Source organism: Temnothorax americanus, unplaced genomic scaffold (genome assembly GCF_048541705.1).
Source record: "Temnothorax americanus isolate GAGA-0224 unplaced genomic scaffold, ASM4854170v1 Scaffold147, whole genome shotgun sequence".
In the NCBI taxonomy this organism is placed as follows: Eukaryota; Metazoa; Arthropoda; class Insecta; order Hymenoptera; family Formicidae; genus Temnothorax; species Temnothorax americanus.
In genome coordinates, this window is record NW_027509283.1 from 204371 (window position 1) to 214679 (window position 10309).

General features: G+C 34.4%; 1 pseudogene; it reads left to right on the plus strand.

Annotated features, from left to right (window-relative positions):
• Positions 1–274: 274 nt before the first annotated feature.
• On the plus strand, positions 275–5044 carry LOC143894905 (uncharacterized; annotated as a pseudogene).
• The last annotated feature ends 5265 nt before the right edge of the window (positions 5045–10309 follow it).

The window sequence follows — 10309 nt, forward strand, 5'->3', positions numbered from 1 at the left end:
TGACGAACTTAATTACGTATAAACAAGAGAGCTTTATTACTGAAGAATACACACGTGGGGTGACTTGAGAAAGGTAAATCAGTATCAGTAAGAATAAGAATAAACTAGAAGGTGCCGTCAGCAAAACAATTCTTTTCTTTTTACTCGTAGGTATATCTCGGAACTCTTTAATTGTATCGACTTTTATACATTATAAGCCTATTCCTTGATCGATTCTCGATCGATTGGAAAAAAATAAATAAATAAACTGATATTCATTTTTACTAAAGTTACGATGACAAATGTGGATAAAGTCTCCGAGACCCACAGTGTATAAGTGTATAGACAAAATAAGACTATGTATACCTAGGGTTAAAAAAGATAACATGCAATTTATTCACGCTCATGTACAAAGTAACGTTGACCACGCAGAAATTATTGATAATAATAGTACGGGTACAAAATTCGGTTTTGTGAAGTGCAAACGAAAGCCAGAGACTTGCAGAGTTTTTTATTCACGCATCATGGAAATGTACGCCCTTAATTTACACATACGGAAAAAACGGTTTTGCTGAAGTATCTAAAAATTTAACTATTATAAGTACAGTCTAAAAATAATTTTGTTGCACCATTAAAATAATTACAGTAGGTCGTTGAAGTATGATGATAATGCTGTAAAAAATTTTGATATTTTAGTAATCAGTTTGATTGTTTTACATAATTATTTTAATGATGCAACAAAATTATTTTCATATCTGTATCTAGCTAAATTTTTAGATACTTCAGCAAAACCGTTCTTTCCGTGCACCATTCTTTTGTACACACTTTACAAATATAAAAAAGGGATATCAAAAAATAAAAATGCGTGAAGTCATTACAATGTTAAATTTTTGTAAAAATCCATATACACTGGGGATCTCGAGATTTTTAGAATCTCTCTTTTTCTCTCTCTCTCTCTCTCTCTCTCTCTCTCTCTCTCTCTCTCTCTGCGGTAATGAAAGTTCACGTTTTTACGCTAAATCGCGTGTTACGATATCGTATTAAAACTTATAATAAACGACCGTTTCGGCTAAACAGATTCGGCCGAACTTCAACCGATGATATAATATACGCCTTTAAATATAAAAAAAAATACATAATTATACTCAATGTATACAAAATAGAAAACAATAGACGTTTAACTTGTACACGTAAGTGAATCTCGCGTATCATTAAATTGTATAAAAGTGTACTTGGCGCTTTTTTTTACCTTTTTTTGAAAATTACATTTACGTGGTATCATTAACAAAACGATATTTTCACAAGCTCGAACTATTCAGTACATCCACTGTAATCTAGCTACTTTTCATTAAAAAGTACTTTTTTGTGAACTATTCATCATATGCTGTAGGTACCAATAAATTCTAGATTTAGTAAAAACACAAGATAAATGCTATCATTTATCAAAACTCATTTAACTGATAAGTTTAAAGATGCAATTAATTATATCGATTTAATTTTAATTGTCATATACAAATTATCTATAATTCTCTAATGAAAATTCGAACAAATAATTCCACTTAAAAATGATTAAATGTCTAACACAATATCTAAATTTGTAGAATATAAAGTTTATCTTTATTTTGCATATAATAAAAAAAAATATCTTATTAATTATTTCGGCTCGTGCGGAGGGAAATTATTTAATTTTCAGATTCAATTAAGGTATAAAAGTACCAATACCCGGACACTTAAGAGTAGGTAAATGTATCAATCCTGGACACGTACCTATGTCTGGATACCTTTAAAAAAATAGAAATTTATGGAAATAAACGTTTGGATACCGTAACTAAAGTTTCGAACTACAAGAAAAAATATTTTTATCTTTGATTTTGATTCGCATTTTACTTATAAATAATAAAGATGTCCAGATATAAGTACATGTCCGGGTATTGGTACTTTTAACTTAATTTTTAAATGTTAAGCAAGACATAATATATTAACGTCTTAATGGCTAATAGTTAAGAAAATATTCGACTTCGAGAACGCAACGCGTGAAATTCGACTAAGTCCGCATAAAAATTTTTTAAAGTTCTAGACGTTCTGATAAGAGTTCTTTTTTTGAATAGAACTCTAAGAATTCTGAAAGGAATTTCTATGGTCGAAAACGATCCGGTCACTATAGTTAAAAAGATATTTGACTTCGAAGTCTGCCGTGAACGTCATTTGCCATTTGCGCAAATTTAATGATAATTTTTTAAAACAATTCTAAGGTTTTGGAACTTTTACTTATCAGAAACTCTAGAACTTTTCGAAAGGAATCAAATGAGCTACTTAAAACTATTTTGGCTTAAAATCAGATTTTTTCATTTTTTTTTTAATCAAAAAAAATTTTTTTATCAGGAACTCTAGTCGTCAAAATACTTCAGATGAACTATTCGGTCTTAAAGTTGGGTGTGAAGTTAGCAGCCCATTTTTTAATTGCCTTTTTCATAGTGTTAATGGCCGGAACTCTTTTTATAAACATAAAAATACTCCTATACTCTTCGAAAAAAAGCTGGAACTCTAATCAGAACTATCAAATTTTAAAGTAGGGGTGCCAACTACACACACCCGCCTGCAAAAAGCTAGCGTACGGTTATCTTAACACTTATTGTTAGTGACTCAATCATATATAAGGAGCGCATCCAATCCCTAACCAACAAGAAAACGGACTGGAAAAATTATTCAACCTATCTTGAGAAAAATATCACCTTTAATGTTCCGCTCAAAACATATGATCAGATTGAAAATGAAGCAAAACTATTTACAGAACAGCTTCAACAAGCAGCTAAAGCAAATACTCCGATCATTAAACAAACAACATCCGGAACAAATCGTTTTATTGAAATAAAAGAAATGCTTAAAGAAAAAAAGAAAGCGCGCAGAAACTAGCAGAAAACACGAGATCCTGAGCGTAAAACTATTTTCAATAGAATAAATTATAAACTAAAAAGATTTACATATGAAATCAAAAACCAAGAGATATAGCAAGGTATCTTCAAGGACTTTCAGCCGATAAGGATACCAATTATTCTTTCTGGAGAGCAACCAAACGTATTAGAAGACCTATTGTTAACGCCCCACCTATTAGGAAATCCGAACGCAAATGGGCCAGAAACAACCAAGAAAAAGCTGATCTTTATACTATATTATATAAAACTATTGATTCTCTGTCGTTTTATTCACATTAGGAAAATTATTATAAGATTACATTTGTTATTATAAATATTCTTTCGTTATGAAAACACCCTTCACATAGGCCATATAGATTATTAACAAAGTTAACAGTTGGCGAACTGTTCACACGCAACTATTACGCAAACGGTACAACTACAAACAAAAGTAAATTCACTACAATTAACTACAAACGAAATACTATTATTTTCTGTATTGAAAAATCATTTTTTTTTAAGTGGGGTTCCACGTATCTGCGGAGCGGCCGCATCTCGCCGCGCGCTTGGATTTGGCGGAGGGCTAATACGTCGATTTTTAATCATTAATAACTCGTCAACTATTGCGAAAATTGCAAAATGGTACATGACTTTTCGACTCAGTTTGGCTCGCTCTATCTAAATATGAGAAAAGTACCAAAAATTCTGGGGCACCCTGTATATACAAAACATACAAAATTATTAATAAATACTTTACATATGCAAGAAAATGTTAAACTTTACTACAAAATACAAGGTGTATCCAAAGATAAGATTACTATTGTATGAAATATCGGTCATTTTAAGCAAAAATGTTTATACGAACGAATGTCCTATTTCTAACAGTTTCCGAGATAGAACACTCGTTTGTATGAACAATTTTCTTTAAAATGACCGATACCATCACTTCTCACAATATTGACTTTACCTTTACATACATATATATGTGTAATGTATTTATAATCTATTAATTTTATGTACTTTCAATTAGAAATAGATTTTGAAACGTTGTATCCAGAATGCAATTTAAAGCTTTATTTGGCTTGGCCAAAATTATTTGCCTTTATAATTGATAAAGTAAAATCTAAGGCAAAAAAACGTTTAGATGATGTTTCAACGGCAGGTAGGATATTTGATACTCTTTGCCATAATATTGTGACTATTCAAAATAGCTTTAATATAGCTAAAATATCTTTGTTATAATTATCTTTATCTGAATAAATGGTTCCTTAGTTGCAACTTTATCCTTGCTACCTCATTTATTTCCCGTGATAACGGGTTAAAAAAGGACACCCGAGAAATTGGAGACCCTCAAGAGAGGAATGTGAGGAAGGCTTTCTTCTACATGTGAGAGTAAGCATTAAAATAAAAATATATTTTATTTTATATACAATATGTTGTGTATTTCACACACACACATTATATGCAGAATAAAAACTTTATATTAAAATAAAATTATGTAAATCATGCGTATTCTATAAAATTATTTTTTTTGTAGACAATTGCTGATCTTGAAGCAAACTACATGAGCGAACGGTTAAATTACATTCATTTGGATTGACTTTGCAACCCATTGCGGTAATAGTTGGGCCTACTTTCGATGAGATTACCCAATGTTTTGTTGTAATCAATAAGTACAGATATGAAATGGAGACACCTGATAAGATATGAGGTGTGATCCAAATAATAAAGGCCAGAATTACAATGAAATTACGAGCTTTTGTTTTAATGTGTTACCTCTTAACAATACAGCGGATAAAGAGAAAGACTCGACCAAGGTATCGATTATGAATATCGAAAATAATATCGAATTGAGTATCGAAAGTAAAGACACAAATATAGCGCTTATCTCAAAAACAAAAATAATAAACTTATGTAGACTTAGTAATGTCTGATTACTCTTCAATATATAACTAACAACACCATTAAAGGCCGTAGACTTTATCTTGAAGTCTTGTAATGCTCTAAATGTCCGATACCCTTTTGAAGTAGGGCAGGCCTTTATGTTTTTGCAAAGAGCTGTGTACGATTTTGAAACTGCATGGGACAGGCAAAAGAATTACCAGTTTACTGCTGTTGTTTTAGCAACAACTCAGAAATTTAAAATACTTTAAAAATATATATTATTCGTTACTAAAAATATCCTGATTGCATCATGCCTATATGTTTTCTATGCAAAAAGACCGCAATCTCTGTAAACGGTCTATTAATACATTTTAACATTAAACATAATATGGGTTCATTAACAATTTTTAAATGCGGTGAAGATGGATGCAACCGAAAGTGGTCTTCATGGAATTCTTTGAGATGTCACTTGCTTGGATCTGATCATAATTTTTCTGCTTTGCCTGCTTTGGAGCAACATGTTTGTAAGGTATTAATAAAACCTACTGACACACAAATTGTTAGTGAACCTATTAACAATGTTAGTATAAATAATAATAATAATACAATAACGATAGAATGTAGTAGGGATAATTCTTTATTAGCGATAACTCCTACCAAATTTCAATCTAGCTCTTGTAAGAACACATAGTGATGCTTTTGTTGCAAAGTTATACAGCACATCTTTAATTCCGCAAAAACATATACAATCTATTATTGAGGATAGCTCTACATTTCTTATGAGTGGTCACATTTCTATCTTAAAAGAAAAAGTTCTTTCACATCTTAATATGTGGTTGATTGTAACAATGAAACAGTGCAAGATATCATATCAATGTTTCATTGTTTAGAAAATCAATTCGATCACCTTAGAAATGAATATCAACGGATGAGATATTTTAAGTCTTGTGGCAACTATATAGCTCCTGTTCAATATTACATAGGTAAACGAAAAACACGTAAAAAGATTGGAACATCCATTGCTGAAAAAGTTAAAGATGTTTGTGGCTATTCCTTTAAGGCAAACGTTAAACAAATTTTTTGAATTTTTTGATGCTTTTACCGCAACAATAAATTATATAAATTTACTTGAAAAATCAGATAATGTTAACAACTTTATTCAATCCAAACTTTGGCGTCGTAAAAGAGAAAGCTTCAACAGTGATGATATAGTTTTACCACTCTTTGAATATTATGATGATTGGGAAATTAACAATCCTTTAGGTTCTCATTCTGCTTCTCTTGGAGGAGTGTATTTCTATATACTGTGTTTGCCGCCTGAGTGTATATCTCGTTTGGAGAATTTCTTTTTAGTTCTTTTGTTCAAATCTCAAAACCGTAAAGAATATGGAAACAAGAAAACATTTGCACCTCTGATTGAGGAACTTAATTATCTAGAACATGTTGGAATAACAATTGATATGTAAATGGTAACACTTATAAAATATACTTTGTACTAGGATTATTACTTGGTGACAACTTAGGTCTTCATGCCATGTGCGGATTTATTGAAAATTTCCGAGCAAATTATTCATGTAGGTTTTGCAAATTACATCGTAATATTTCTGCAACTACATGTATTGAAGATAAATCTGTTCTCAGAACACATGCATCTTATATTTCTGATGTAGCATTACAAAATAGTTCATTCACCGGAATCAAAGAAGAGTGTGTTTTTAACGAAGTTACTTCATTTCATGTACTAGATAATATTTATGTTGACATGATGCATGATATCGTAGAGAAGGTATCGCTCACTATGATATGATTCCAATCATATCACATTTTATTAATATTGGTGATTTTACCTTGTCAGGACTCAATTACAGTCTGCAAACCACCCCGTATTAGTGATGACTTTGCAACAAAAAGCAAACTGAAAATGACGGCCTCAAAAATGGTACTCTTTTGCAGACTTTTCAAATCAATGTTTAAAACCAAAACATCATAACCTTGTTCATTACGCAAATGTTATGATGCAATCAGGACCAATTGTTTTATTATCTGTAATAAGGCTTGAAGGTTTCCATAAAGCTCTAAAAAAATTGCTACTGCTAATATAATACTGTTTTAAAGACGTTTTAGTTGTTTAATAGTTGTTTGATAGTTATTTTAAAAGATGTTTTAACGATGTTTGATAGCGGTTCAATAGCTGTCTTTTTTCTCGCGAGAATTATTTTTGCGTAACATAATACGCCGCAGATAAATCGCGCGCATCCTCGCTTCTTATTTTATTCGATAACGGTTCAGAGTATCCACTCGCGATTGCAAGATGCAACGGTAAGTAGAAGATTATTGTTTCATGATAGCTAGTTTTTGATAATATAATATGTCACAGATAATAAATCACGTACAACTCTCTCTCTTCATTTTTAGATGCCCTATAAATTGAGCTCTGCCTCGAGTCAGAGCACAGTCTCTCTTTGCAAACATACGGCTTATTACATACATTTTGTTACATAACTGCTATATAATGGCTTATATTGAAGATGTGATTCAAATATCTTATCCGGCGACTGGGGTGTGTATAACAATTCGCGATTAAAGTGTAAATTTGTAAATATTGTTACGCCCGCTCGCCCGTGCCGAGACGTTCGTTCTCGTGGGCTGAAATTGGCTTCGCTCCGCAGAAGTTTCAAGCCGAAGCGCGTCCCTTGACAACGGGGACGCATAGAATTATTGATTTAATTACCGCCCGTCAGATTGATCTGGTGACTCGAATCGTTCGGTCCGGTTTCCCAGAACTTTCTTGTATTCCGTTCTGAGTTTAAATAAACCCGAGTTCCTTTTTGTATAACGAGAGTGGTTATTTCTGCGATCCCGGAAGTACGCGGACGCGTTCGTGAGTGCGCGCGACACGAATAGCGAACGGAGCGTAACACTTTTTGGGGGCTCGTCCGGGATCGCGCGTGTGAGTGTGTGTGCCATGACGACGCTAGTTGCGACGAGAAAGAGACGCCTGGTGGACTCTTTGGAGCCTACGACGGAGTCGGCAGCTTCAGAGACGGCAGCTCTCCAAGCCGTGCTACAGGAGATGCGGCAAATGCGCGAGGAGCAGGCGCAACGTGATGAGGAACTCGCCGCAATGCTTCGCCGGCACGATGAGGAGCTCCAATTTTTACGGGGAGACCGGTTGCCTTCTCAGGAAACACAGCTAAGTCCTTCCAATATTAGAGCAAATCGCGGTCCGGAAGTAGAAGCCGTTGGTGTGGCAAACGGCGCGCGCAGTGAAATCGGATATAAACTTAAACCTGACACGTTTGACGGTGTGGTTCCGTTGCGAGAGTTTTTCTCGCAATTTAATTTAATCGCACGCGCGAATCAATGGGACGATGCGATCAAAACCGTAGCTTTAGCGTCGTGCTTAAGGGGAAAAGCGCGTTCTGTCCTAGAATCGGTAGAAAATTTAGAGAATTTGGGTTACGAAGAACTAAAGTCCAAATTAGAACTACGTTTCGGTGAGGGGCAACTTTCGCAAAATTATTATACTCAGTTTACGAACAGAAGGCAAAGATTCGGGGAAGATTTAGCTACTTTCGGTCACAAATTGGAAAGGCTCTCTCGATTAGCTTATCCTGAGTGTCCCTACGCGGTTCGAGACAAGATCGCGTGCGCTCAATTTGTTTCTTCCCTTTCGGACGGATTTGTTAGAAGGACTCTTCAGCTAGAAGGGATTACCTCGCTGAAGTTGGCCATAGAGAGGGCAAAAACCGTCAAAAATATACAGGGAGGAAATTTTGAAAGAAAGAGGGATTTTGAGAAGCGATTTGAGAAGGGGAAGGATAGGGGCGTGAAGAGTAATGAAAAGGGGGACGGAGATGAAAAAGTCGAAGAAAGAGGAAAGAAAGGTTATGGTTATGAGCGGAGGGATTGGAATAGAACAAAAGAGTGTTGGAATTGTGGAAAGGAGGGACATTTCCGGTTTGAGTGTCCTGAGAACAAGGGAAACTCGGTTTAGTTGCTCTCGGCGGGGGAAGAACAACTGAAGTGGGCATTACCCCGAGTGTTAATTGTTCTAATTGTTCTCAAACTTTTTCTGTTAATTGAATATATTCAAGTTCAAATTATTTTAGTTATAAGGGGATGTTGGATGGTAACGAGTGTTGTTTCAAGATAGATACGGGTTCGGATGTTTCGATTCTTAGTAGAAGAATGCTTAGAGAGGGCAAGCACATCATTCAGATTAAGGACAATTCTCTTAGATATCCCACTGGAGAGGTAGTTCCCATCGAATTTAAGGTCATGGCAAAAGTTCTCTTGGGAAAATATTTCGTGGAAATTCTTATGTATGTAATAGACATGGATGATGATTGTTTATTAGGTGTAGATTTCTTAAGGAAGATAAATTTAGAAAATGTTTTTGAATTTGCTTTTATTTCTTCGGAATCCGATAAAGAAAAGGTTTTGAGTTGTTCTCGAATTCAAGTTTCTTCCGAAAGAGCTCCATTCTTGAAAGAACTCTATACTAACAATTCCTCAAATTTAAATAAGGCTCAGAAAGAAATTTTTACGGATTTCTTAGAGGAGTATCAGGATGTATTTTCCGAGGAGATTGTTGCTGGTAATTGTGGAGTCGTCGAACATGTCATCAATTTAGAAGATTCTTCTCCCATTAAGCAGGTTCCTCGTCGAATTCCCTTACGAATGCGAGGGGAAGTAGAAAAGATTATTGAAGAAATGAGAAAGCAAGGGGTCATAGAAGAGTCGCAAAGTCCGTGGGTTTCTCCTGCTGTTTTGGTAAGAAAAAAAGATGGAACGTTGAGATTTTGCGTCGATTATAGAATGGTAAATGCAATAACTAAAAAAGATTCGTTTCCCTTGCCTAGAATAGATGACATTTTCGATCAGCTTTCGGGAAACTTTTGGTTTTGCACTCTGGATCTTAAAAGCGGTTATTGGCAGGTAAAGATTCGTCCTGAGGATAGGGAAAAGACTGCCTTTTCTATTGGACGTGGATTATGGCAATTCACTGTAATGCCTTTTGGGCTGTGTAACGCTCCTGCTACCTTTGAGCGTTTAATGGAAAAAGTATTGCGAGGATTATTATATAAAATTTGCTTGGTTTATTTGGACGATGTAATAATTTTCGGTAAAAATTTTAATGAAATGCTAGAGAATTTAAAGAACGTGCTCTCACGGTTACGTTCTGTTAATCTTAAAGTAAACCCTAAAAAGTGTATTCTCTTTGCAAAGGAAGTAAAATATTTGGGACATATAGTCTCTTCAGGAGGTGTTACTACAGATCCGGAAAAGATCTCTGCTGTGAAGGATTGGCCGATTCCACATAACAAGAAGCAGCTTCGAAGTTTCCTAGGGTTTTGCTCATATTATCGGAAATTTGTAAAAGGATTTTCTTCTTTAGCCAAACCTTTATATGCTCTAACAGAAAATCAGGTTAAATTTTCTTGGGACGAGAAGTGTCAAAGTGCATTTTTAGAGTTGAAACGAGTGTTATCTTCTTCTCCAATGTTATCCTTCCCGAGTGGGGAGGGAGA